This window comes from Leiobunum rupestre, chromosome 5, assembly GCF_980474605.1.
Source record: "Leiobunum rupestre chromosome 5, qqLeiRupe1.1.hap1, whole genome shotgun sequence".
Lineage (NCBI taxonomy): Eukaryota > Metazoa > Arthropoda > Arachnida > Opiliones > Sclerosomatidae > Leiobunum > Leiobunum rupestre.
This window is the reverse complement of record NC_143388.1, coordinates 68,788,076-68,800,746: the sequence shown is the minus strand read 5'-3', so window position 1 is coordinate 68,800,746 and position 12,671 is coordinate 68,788,076.

Sequence of the window (12,671 nt, the reverse complement as noted above, 5' to 3'; positions counted from 1 at the left end):
CGAAGCGTTCTATAGTTTAGGCTGATATAAACTGGGTCTTGACCCAAATGGTTTAAAATTCACTTTATGGGAAAACTACGTAACTAAATCAATAATCTAAAAAAAAGCTAGTGAAGGTTTCAATGTTTTAATTTTGAAATATTTAAAAGTTAATGTTTGTATGAGTGTCAAAAATTAATTTAAATTAACATGATACTTAATATCTTTAAAACTAATTAGCATGTGAAGAAAATTCGAAAAACAATGGATAGACAACGTTGTCAAACGTAAATAATTAAAGTTTCAAGATTCTCAGAATAATACATTGCGCGTAAAACCTAAAATACTTTTCATTTCAATGAAAGTTTGTCAAGTTATATTTAAATTAAGATACTTTATTTCTAAATATTTTAAATGTCATTGTATCGTGTGTTTAAGTAGCTTCTATTGGAAATCTATTTTTAGGAAATCCATCAAGTAGAACCCGTGGAATTCAACCAAATATAAACTTTATATTTTACGTGGATTTTAAACAATTTGAGTGAAGACCCAGTTTATATTAGCCTTAGGGTCTCAATCGTTATGATAATACATTTATAGATATAGCGGAGAAAGGAAACGACGGAAAAAAATAGGTTACCCTATAGCTTTCCTTTATCATAAATATATAAAATTAAAAAATACGTCAACTCTTCTTTACGCGGTAAACGATATATCAGGACAAAAGAAACAAACGGCTTAACCTATACAGGGTGTTTCAATTTGATTTATTTATTTATTTTAAGAAATATTCAGTATTTGTTTTTAATAATGGAACTCTTTAAATAATTAAGATTTGAAAATTTTTCATTGGTAGGCGGAAGGCAATAGCAATTGATAGAAAATATTTAGCAAAATTAGCGTATTTAAACGGTAGATGTTATAAATAATACAAACACACCCTTCTCATATCTTTAATTTTAAAAAAGGATAATTTATATTATACAATAATAATTATTATTAAGTATATAACATTGTTTTTACAAAATTAAAAATAAAGGAAACGTTTTTGTTGAAGAAGCAGGCCACTCGGTAGCTTAACGCGTGTCCAACAGCTTCCGAAATAGATAACTGAACAATATTTTTTAGTATGTGTGCTACGGTGTTATAATTGCTAATTTGTTCTGGAATTATATGTAATCTGGTAAAATAAATGGCATAACAGCGTCAATAAAATTCCCAGGGTTTCTTGGTAACAGCTCTTCGGTTACTCGGTATTTGTAAACACTCTGTTTGAAAAGTCTTCGACAGGTGAAATGTTTGCCCTCTTTTTAATTCTGCTAGAAAACTATAATAGATAGATCGATGAAACCAATTGCAACTATTATTTATTTTCCAATATCTTTCGTTATTTATCGGTTTCGTCATAACTCATTTTTGACAACTTTTTAAATATTGGTTCTACGGCACTGACTCGCGCGTTTTTGAATTCACAATGGTCAGTTCATAATTAGAAATAGGAAAAATTATCCCTCTACAACCAACGCGTTTACAAACTTTCGTCGAATCTAGGAAACATCTAAAATGCATCAACCGATTTTTAATAACGCAACTTCGACAGCGATCCAACAAAATATATTTAATTAAAGGCTGGTTTAAAATTGCGGTAACAATTATTATAAACAATTTATAACGCAAATAGCTTTTAAAAAGCTTTAGCGTATAAAAAAGGATATTCTTAAAATCACTTGCCAAGTTGTCCTAGGAATTTGGTTTTTTTAAACCGTCCCTAAAATAAATATATTTTCAATCTTGTTGGATCGCTGTCGAAGTTGCGTTATTAATAATCGCTTGATGCATTTTAGGTGTTTCCTAGTTTCGACGAAAGTTTGGAAACGCGATAACTTTTCAACCGTTGGTTGTAGAGGAATAATTTTTCCCCTTTCTAAATATGAACCAACCATTGTGAATTCAAAAAGGCGCGAGTCAGTGCTGTAGAACCAATATTTAAAAGGTTGTCAAAAATAAGTTTTGACGGTTCCCGCCAAACTATAAATTTTTGCCGGACGAAACCGATAAATAACGAACGATATTGGAAAATAAATAATAGTTATACATTTGGTTTCATCATTCTATCTAATATAGTTTTCTAGCAGAAATAAAACGAGGGCAAAGAAATTGCAAACTTAGAAATTGAAGATACAAAATATTGGGTGATCACTTCTTTGGTCCTGATAATCAGCGCGTAATCATATTGTTGATTTTTATAGATAATAATGTTTTATCTAGGATTTTTCGATTGTCATCCGTTAGGATTTTCGGAAACTTCACAGTCAAACTGCCGCTCAAAAGACAATTATCAGTCTAAATATTGTTGTACGATGATCTGCAACGCTGGATTTATTGGTGATTATAGATTTTTTCAAAAAGAAGTGTGTTGCAAAAAAGATGGCGAATGGTCCAGGGATTTGCTTGTATGTAGAAGTAAGAAACAATTTCCAACATTATCCCCTCTCTAGTTATTTCAGAAATAGCCGTTATTTTCGATGCAATCGTGGTTGGCGCTGGTGAATACGTAGCTACGAACTCGATTAAAAATTGAAATTTAGTGAGGCGAAGTTCGATCACTAAAGTTCCTTCCTTCTAAAATGCCAATGCCGCGCCGTTCTTGTTAGTCAAAGTTTTTTTGAATGAAAATGTGCCGAATATGTTTAAAACAAACGGAGATTTATCTTTTTTGACACTAATTAATAATTTAATGAAGAAGTCATTCCATCGTTATTTGTTGCCTCTTTTTAACTATATAAAACTTAAATTCGTCCGCAATTTAAAATTCTGTACTAAAAAGAACAAGTCCAATTTCTGTAAACTAAATTTTTTTCAGATGAAATAAAACGATTAGTTTCGCTAGTCCATTCGGGGGCGTCATCAGGGAATTGACAGGAAAAATAATCAGATCAAAAAATTTGGGCCCCGTTAATAAGTAATATTTCTGAAACAATAAAAGCGGATTAAAGAACCTGTGTTTTTATTGCCTTGTGATTTTATAGAAGAGCCAAGGCTAAATAGCCGGTATTATCCGCTATTTCTTCTCTATTATTAACATTCAGTATATTTGATAGACACAGATGTTTCTAGAGTTCGAAATGTCAAATGTCAGGGCAACCGAGGCTTGCTAAATTTGTCGGTGGAGTGAGCGTCATGAGTTGAGTTTATGCACTGAGACAGCTAGGGTTGCGCATGAGGCTACTATTAAAGACTGTACGGTCCTATTGGTTCGTTCTTTAACCCGTTCGAAAGCTAAGCAATGGACGAAGTTTATTTAAATTTAAAAAAAATTCTTGATACCCTTAAACCCCAGTTTTTAAGGTTTTCTGAAAACGTTCCGAACAGAGATGAAGATGGAACTGATCGAGATTGTGTAGCATTTTAAAATTATATAAAATATTTGCTGAATTCTTTAAATAAATATTAAAAAGGGGAAGATATTTTAAGAAAGCGCTTCAGCCTAAGAGTCACGCGCTTCCTGAAAGTTAGTTACTAGGAACTTTGACCATTACTACCAAGCTTTTTTATTCAATCAAAGGAACTAGCGTATTCCTGCCTGTTCTCTAATAATATTATTATTTATTTTTATTGAACTATCTAAAAACCCAACACCAACCGATAATGATAAGCTATTTCTTTCAAAATAAACATTTAGAGGTTACAAATAATAATTTAAAACACAGATACTCGAAACCTAGAGCCTAAGACTTTAAACTTTGTCCCTCTAAAAAACCAATGCTGTCACTTTTGTCAAACAAATGTTCCCATTTAAAAAAACGTGTCGATAACAAGTAACCCCATCTTCGATCCAAAGCTGGTCAATCGAAAGGACGTCTTGTTGATCATTTGGAAATAGATCAAATGGAACCCTGCCCTACGAAATGTGGTACACTTTTCCAATATTAACCCTTAAAGATCTTTTAAGGCGAAGTCGAGCGATTTGATTTGATTCGAAATTAATGACATTTTATAAATTAGCAAAATATGTTTTCAGAAATTACTCCATCCTTTAAATGTTGAAATCCCTCAGAACTGTTTCAACGATTAAAAATACAAATTGCTTAAAAATATTTGTATAAAATAATGAAGTTATAAAATTTATGTTGCTGTATTGAAAACGTTGTTCTCTTAATTTCCTTATTTCAATAAATAAAGTTAGTTTCTTGCCTATCATGAAGAAAATGTAATTCCTTATGCTCCAATATAAAAATTTAAATCCCATTAGAATGAATACATAAATTTTCAATTCAATTATCATTGAATCTAATCATTTGTATAATATTTTCATTAGAATTGTAAGCGTACATGAACCGATTGACCTTCTGAGCGAAACACAAAGAGCACTATTCATTTGTATGTCCGCCTGAAAGGCCCATCGCCTGAAGTACCGAAATATAATTTATACTCTTCCAAATTAGATTTTTTAATTTTTGAAGATGTACCCCTTGTAGGATTTCCGGACCTTGACGCAAACCGCCGTAGTCGGCGTCCGCAAACCCTTCAACGTCCTTTCCAGTCTTTTTGAATAGTAGCCCATAGTTCAGCGTGCCCTTTAAAAAACGTAGAACTCGTTTTCCGGCCACCCCGTGTTGTTCGTCATAGTTTGTGTTGAATTGGCTCAGAGCGCTTACTGCATAGGCGATGTCCGGACGCGTTGACGTTGCCAGATACGTGAGAGATCCAACCAGAGATTGATACGGGAATTGATTCATGATTTCTAGGGACGTGGTATCTGGAACCTGCAACTTGCTGTTAGCGTCTAAGGGTGTTGACGAAGGTTTCGAATCGAATATATCAATACGTCTCAGGACTGTTTTCCCGTATTTTGCCGGTTAGATCTTGATATTGTTCTTTTTTAGGTCCTGATGAAACTCCATGCCCAAAAATAGTGTAAAGGTCCCAGGTCTTTCATCTCGAACCCTCGTCCCAGTTCTTTTTTGTAGCCTTCATCCACTCAGAGTTGTTACAAGCAAGATTGAGGTCGTCAACATAGACAGCAATGATCATGACGTCGTCCCCTTTTCTTGTTATATATACATGCGGGTCGTTTGTCAATGGTACCATAACCATTTCCAATTGTTTTTGTTGAAGTTTCCTGAACAATTGTCGACACGACTGTTAAGTCCGTAGAGGGATTTCTTGACTTGGCAGATTTTACGACCTTCATTTCGCTTCAATTCATGGATCCATTTCTTTGACGTAGTGATAACAGGATCACCGGCTGTTCCAGAACGAATAATTTTTTCGAGGGAAGCTTCCAGTCCGTCAGGAATGTTCATGTAGATCGTGTCTTCGACTTCGCCGTGGAGATATGCTGTGTCAACATTCACTGATGAACTTCTAGGCCAAGCTCGACTGCCAAAGCCATGACTAGTCGAATGGAACTTGACCGCACGACAGGAGCGAACACTCTTAGTAAAAAGGATCCAATGTTTGTCCAAAATTGTACAAAATAGTCCAACTTTAGATCATACGAGTAAATGAAATCCAAGTTTACCCTCTTAAAGCCAAATATGGACTTTAAGAAAAATTAATCCAATGTTTGTCCAAAATTGTACGAAATAGTCCAACTTTGGATCATACGAGTAAATGAAATCCAAGTTTGCCCTCTTAAAGCCAAATATGGACTTTAAGAAAAATTAATCCAATGTTTGTCCAAAATTGTACGAAATAGTCCAACTTTGGATCATACGAGTAAATGAAATCCAAGTTTGCCCTCTTAAAGCCAAATATGGACTTTAAGAAAAATTAATCCAATGTTTATCCAAAATTGTACGAAATAGTCCAACTTTGGACAAACATTGGATTAATTTTTCTTAAAGTCCATATTTGGCTTTAAGAGGGCAAACTTGGATTTCATTTACTCGTATGATCCAAAGTTGGACTATTAATAGTCCAACTTTGGACAAACATTGGATTAATTTTTCTTAAAGTCCATATTTGGCTTTAAGAGGGCAAACTTGGATTAATTAATAGTCCAACTTTGGATCATACGAGTAAATGAAATCCAAGTTTGCCCTCTTAAAGCCAAATATGGACTTTAAGAAAAATTAATCCAATGTTTGTCCAAAATTGTACGAAATAGTCCAACTTTGGATCATACGAGTAAATGAAATCCAAGTTTGCCCTCTTAAAGCCAAATATGGACTTTAAGAAAAATTAATCCAATGTTTGTCCAAAATTGTACGAAATAGTCCAACTTTGGATCATACGAGTAAATGAAATCCAAGTTTGCCCTCTTAAAGCCAAATATGGACTTTAAGAAAAATTAATCCAATGTTTGTCCAAAATTGTACGAAATAGTCCAACTTTGGATCATACGAGTAAATGAAATCCAAGTTTGCCCTCTTAACGCCAAATATGGACTTTAAGGAAAGTTAATCCAATGTTTGTCCAAAATTGAACGAAATAGTCCAACTTTGGATCATACGAGTAAATGAAATCCAAGTTTGCCCTCTTAAAGCCAAATATGGACTTTAAGAAAAATTAATCCAATGTTTGTCCAAAATTGTACGAAATAGTCCAACTTTGGATCATACGAGTAAATGAAATCCAAGTTTGCCCTCTTAAAGCCAAATATGGACTTTTAGAAAAATTAATCCGATGTTTGTCCAAAATTGTACGAAATATTCCAACTTTGGATCATACGTGTAAATTTACTTCCTATTTACCAGATAGCGCGTTCAAATAGCACTTTATTGGAAACGAGCGTCCGCGTGGCTAGAGATCGGTGTTTGAATAAGAAATTATCCAATTTATTTTTATTTTTAACCGCAAATTATAAAAAAAATATGTTAAATCGTTGTTTATTTGTATAAAATGTTCATAAAAAAACAATTAACCCAACTTTTTATGGTTAATCTAAATTTTGACGGTTAATTTATTCGTTCCGCCGACCTCTACGCGTGGCTTTGTTCGAAATTTTGTTTCGGAACTTGGAAAAATCACTACGACCTATATCTTTAAGGTAAATGTTTTTATACTTAAACTTAAGAATTCTGGGTTACACCGCAGTATTAATTTTAAGCTGACAACTATGTTCCTGACAAAAAAATTGAAAAGGCTTCCATTTTGTAACAATGTTCATCAAAGACAGGTCCAAGAAACCTATTTAGTTTATGATGGACATAGCGAGAAAGTTGTTCGTGACGGCTCAAGTTTCCCCCTTTTTCGTGAAGGTTGTGAAGGGGGACATTCCATTGGTCATTGTACAGGTAGTCCGCACGCGGAAGCCTTCGCGTCGAGAACATGCGACCCCCTCATTGAGAGCGTGGCGTGCAGCTAGTTGCGCGCATACCGTCATATCTGACTGAAACCTAAATGCTCCTAGAGCTACGTAAACGGAAATCGTCAATGCGTGTCGTACACACCGGGAATGAGCAGTTATATCATTGCGATATTAGTACTAGAACTTATATTCTTCCAAGGCTGCAACTATGTTTAGATTGGCTAAAGAACCATAATCTCATATATTAAACATTTTTTTTCCGAATTAATTTGTATATTTTCATTATTTTTATTTAGAGTCCAAAAACTGTCACTCCAAATCTGTTTAGGAAATGAAGACTTCACCACGTGTAAAGGCGGCGTCGAAATTGAATCCATAATTACTTTTGTAAATCAAATGTCTAAATAAAAAAATAAAATTTATATTTTGTAAAATTATTGCAGTTTTATTTAAACAATTTATATATTTAAAACAATAACATTTTTGGAATTCCGAAGAGTTTTTGTATTCAAATCCTACAATGCCAAAGGGCGACTCTTGCCCGTCCAAAAGGGGAGTTTGGCCCGTCCAAAAGGGGAGTCTGGACCGTCCAAAAGGGGAGTCTGGACCGTCCAAAAGGGGAGTCTGGACCGTCCAAAAGGGGAGTCTGGCCCGTCTAAAAGGGGAGTCTGGCCCGTCCAAAAGGGGAGTCTGGACCGTCCAAAAGGGGAGTCTGGACCGTCCAAAAGGGGAGTCTGGACCGTCCAAAAGGGGAGTCTGGCCCGTCCAAAAGGGGAGTTTGGACCGTCCAAAAGGGGAGTCTGGCCCGTCCAAAAGGGGAGTCTGGACCGTCCAAAAGGGGAGTCTGGCCCGTCCAAAAGGGGAGTCTGGCCCGTCCAAAAGGGGAGTCTGGACCGTCCAAAAGGGGAGTCTGGACCGTCCAAAAGGGGAGTCTGGACCGTCCAAAAGGAGAGTCTGGCCCGTCCAAAAGGGGAGTCTGGACCGTCCAAAAGGGGAGTCTGGACCGTCCAAAAGGGGAGTCTGGACCGTCCAAAAGGGGAGTCTGGCCCGTCCAAAAGGGGAGTCTGGCCCGTCCAAAAGGGGAGTCTGGCCCGTCCAAAAGGGGACTCTGGACCGTCCAAAAGAGGAGTCTGGACCGTCCAAAAGGGGAGTCTGGCCCGTCCAAAAGGGGAGTCTGGCCCGTCCAAAAGGGGAGTCTGGCCCGTCCAAAAGGGGAGTTTGGACCGTCCAAAAGGGGAGTCTGGCCCGCCCAAAAGGGGAGTCTGGACCGTCCAAAAGGGGAGTCTGGCCCGTCCAAAAGGGGAGTCTGGCCCGTCCAAAAAGGGGAGTCTGGACCGTCCAAAAGGGGAGTCTGGACCCTCCATAAGGGGAGTCTGGCCCGTCCAAAAGGGGAGTCTGGACCGTCCAAAAGGGGAGTCTGGACCGTCCAAAAGAGGAGTCTGGACCGTCCAAAAGGGGAGTCTGGACCGTCCAAAAGGGGAGTCTGGCCAGTCCAAAAGGGGAGTCTGGCCCGTCCAAAAGGTGAGTCTGGACCGTCCAAAAGGGGAGTCTGGACCGTCCAAAAGGGGAGTCTGGACCATCCAAAAGGGGAGTCTGGCCCGTCCAAAAGGGGAGTCTGGACCATCCAAAAGGGGAGTCTGGACCGTCCAAAAGAGGAGTCTGGACCGTCCAAAAGGGGAGTCTGGCCAGTCCAAAAGGGGAGTCTGGCCCATCCAAAAGGGGAGTCTGGACCGTCCAAAAGAGGAGTCTGGACCGTCCAAAAGGGGAGTCTGGCCAGTCCAAAAGGGGAGTCTGGACCGTCCAAAAGAGGAGTCTGGACCGTCCAAAAGGGGAGTCTGGCCAGTCCAAAAGGGGAGTCTGGCCCATCCAAAAGGTGAGTCTGGCCAGTCCAAAAGGGGAGTCTGGCCCATCCAAAAGGTGAGTCTGGACCGTCCAAAAGGGGAGTCTGGCCCGTCCAAAAGGTGAGTCTGGACCGTCCAAAAGGGGAGTCTGGACCGTCCAAAAGGGGAGTCTTGACCATCCAAAAGGGGAGTCTGGCCCGTCCAAAAGGGGAGTCTGGACCATCCAAAAGGGGAGTCTGGCCCGTCCAAAAGGGGAGTCTGGCCCGTCCAAAAGGGGAGTCTGGACCGTCCAAAAGGGGAGTCTGGACCGTCCAAAAGGGGAGTCTGGACCGTCCAAAGGGGGAGTCTGGACCGTCCAAAAGGGGAGTCTGGCCCGTCCAAAAGGGGTGCTGGACCGTCCAAAAGGGGAGTCTGGACCGTCCAAAACGGGACTCTTGCCCGTCGAATGGGGGATTAAATAGCCTGAGTGCTTCGACTCCTCAAAATACCCGATAAAGATAGATTCCTTGCTTTTGGCTTCAAACTTTCCCTTTTTAGTGGCTTCATCCGATACGAAAGCTTTTACCCCGAATATTTTCAGGTGTTTCAGGAGTGGTTTCTTTCCGGTCCACTTGTTATGCGGAATCCCACCATTTATACCTCGAGATGGGCATTGGTTACGTACATAATTTGCTGTCGACATTGCGTCTGCCAAAAACGATGGTGGTAGACCCGATTGGATCATTATTTATATCGAGTAACGTTATATTTTTCCGCTCAGCGACACCGTCCTGTTCCGGGGTTTGAGGGATCGTGAGACGTCTCCGGGTGCCGATTTGCTTCAAAAAGACATCAAATTCGGCGTTGCAATACTCGGTTCCATTATCCGACTGCAAAATCTTGATGTTTCTTCCAGTCTCTAGTTCATTTCGGTTCAGGAATTCTTGAACCCACAAGGCATCACTCTTTCGCTTCAGAAATTTTATATTACTCCAGCGTGAGAAATCATCGGTTAGAACCATTACACATTTCGCTCCTCCTTGTGACTGAACTCTCATAGGTCCGCATAGATCATCTCCAAAACATTGGAGCTGTTGTCAGCTTCGGACCTCGGAAATGGTATCTTCGTCTGCTTCCTTTCACGCAGATTTGGCATATATCCAGACGTCCGTCTTTTTCAATGTGAAGATTAAGTACCAAGTCTTTTCGAGCGGAGTGGTTAGCACTTTCGCCTCGCAGCAAGAGGAGCCGGGTTCAATCCCAGCTTGTGGCTCTGGGTGAAAACTCGGAACAACTCCTTCTGCGTTGAGTTTGCAAGTTCTCTCCCCACTGGTTTAAGGGGTTTTCCCCCGGGTTCTTCGGTTTCCCCTTCCACAAAAACTTGTTGAGGTTAACGGCAGTTAGTGTAGGGAGCTTTTGGCTCGGCCGCGTGGCATGCCGCTACCCTAATACGCATTGTAACCCGGCCACCTGAATTAAGGGCTTCAAAAGTCGCATGATGACTTAGGCCTAAGGTGGTGCCTTGGGTAGTAGTCTAGCTGATTATTATTTCAAATGGCCCAATCTGAAATGCCAATTTTCAAGATTACTTTTTGGAGTAATTTTCGTCTGAGCTGAATGGACGATGTGATCGGACTTTCTCAGGAAATAGAGATCACCATCTCGGTCTGCAAGTGCAATGATTTCAACGTTGACTTTGCGAATGGTGGCTGAAGATTTGTTGAATATTACGTTGTTACCTCTGTCGGTTATCTTAGAGACTGATATCAGATCGGTACGTCAATCTGGTACGTAAAGGATCCTATCCAACCGTATGACTCGGTTAATGACACCGTCCGTTGCTGAAACCCTCACGTCCCAGTCACTTTTGATCTACGTGGAAATCGAGTTGGCCAAATTCAGCGACCTATCATGTCAAAAAATATTTATTCGAAGAAATAAGTATATTTGTATCACATAAGGTTATGTATTTGTACCCCGCCGTTCCGCTGGGCACTACGGCGGCACACAAAACAAAGAGTCATGCCGGGACAAAAAATTTTCGCTTTCGCGTCCCACGTTCCAAAGTTATATTTACTTCGTAAAGCCAAACACGAAAATAAATCCGATAAAATTATTAATATAAAAGACGTTCAAGAGACATTAGGTGACATGACTCAGATTTTACCTTTCTTTCACGCTATGGCTGGCTGCGATACAACATCAGCACTTTATCGACAAGGAAAGAAAAAGGCATTTAATATTTTAAAGAAGAACGAAGAACTTCGACAAGCCGTAAAAATATTTTGCTTGCCTAGCTCAACCCATGACGAAGTATCTAGAGTCGGTGAAAGTTTTTTGTTGAGACTTTATGGAGCAAATAAATCGGATACATTGGACGGAAAACGGTTCCACGCATTTACAAAAGCAACCGCTGGGTCTTCTGTAAGCTCAAATTTTGAGCTAGCATCACTACCTCCAAATAGCGCAGCTGCGAAACAACACTCATACCGTGTCTTTCACGAAGTTCAAACTTGGCTAGGTAACAGCCTCAACGCAACAGATTGGGGTTGGAAACAGGTGGGTAGTGAACTTCGTCCCATCATAACCACTCTTGAACCAGCACCAGCCGAGATTCTTCAGATGATCTCTTGTAAATGCAAAGACGTCTGCGATTTGAAATGTGAATGCCGAAAGATTGGTCTAATCTGTTGCTCAATTTGTAGGCGATGCGAGGGAATATCTTGTACCAATGAACGGTGAGATTTCGATATGGAACTTTTAGACGAGGATGCCGATGAATAGATATTTTTCATAATATCTTTTAAAAAATAGTTTGTGCTTGATATGTAGGTTTTATTTTATAACGTTTTCTAGAATCTTTACTATACAATATGAAAGTAAATTGTTCCAAAAATATTTCTTAAATTAATAAAACCAAAGTTGATGTCACATTTATTTTTTCCGCCATTATATAAAATGGAGGAAACTATGTCAGTGTTTCAATAATAAAAATTCTACCTAAGACATGCTTATAACGTTATATTATGCTTATAACGTCTATTATTACCAAATTTGTGAAATTGGTCTTAGCTTCCGGCTCATGTCAAAAACTATTTATTCGAAGAAATAAGTATATTTGTATCACAGGAGTAACCTTAAAAAGTAAAACTAATTACAGTGTGATAAATAAGGCACTATCACAGGCCAATCTCCAGTTTAAAAATTAGCTGGGCCAGTTTCAAAATTAATTGCCTGGGGTGTTAGTGGCCCTGGTGACCACTTAATTAATTCTAAGTTCTTCCCTTCAATATTTATAGTTCTTTATTTAACACTCCAAAATTTTTAAATACCCATAATAACTAACCTACTAACCCTATGCCCTAGCACATATTGTCAAGACTCAAGAGTAGATAATTTGACCATAAATGATGAAAGCCTGATTTTGAAGGTTAAAAATGGTAAGTGGCCAGTGGTCAGTTTTTTAATTAAACTACCTAGGCTCTACTGGCCACAGGTCCAGTTTAAAACAATTCATTATTTCTCAGCCTGGGATAGTCCATTATTTTCAAAGAACCAAAAATGAGGTGGGGAAGGGATCGAGGTAGTGATAGGTAATAGTGTAATATAATGACAAT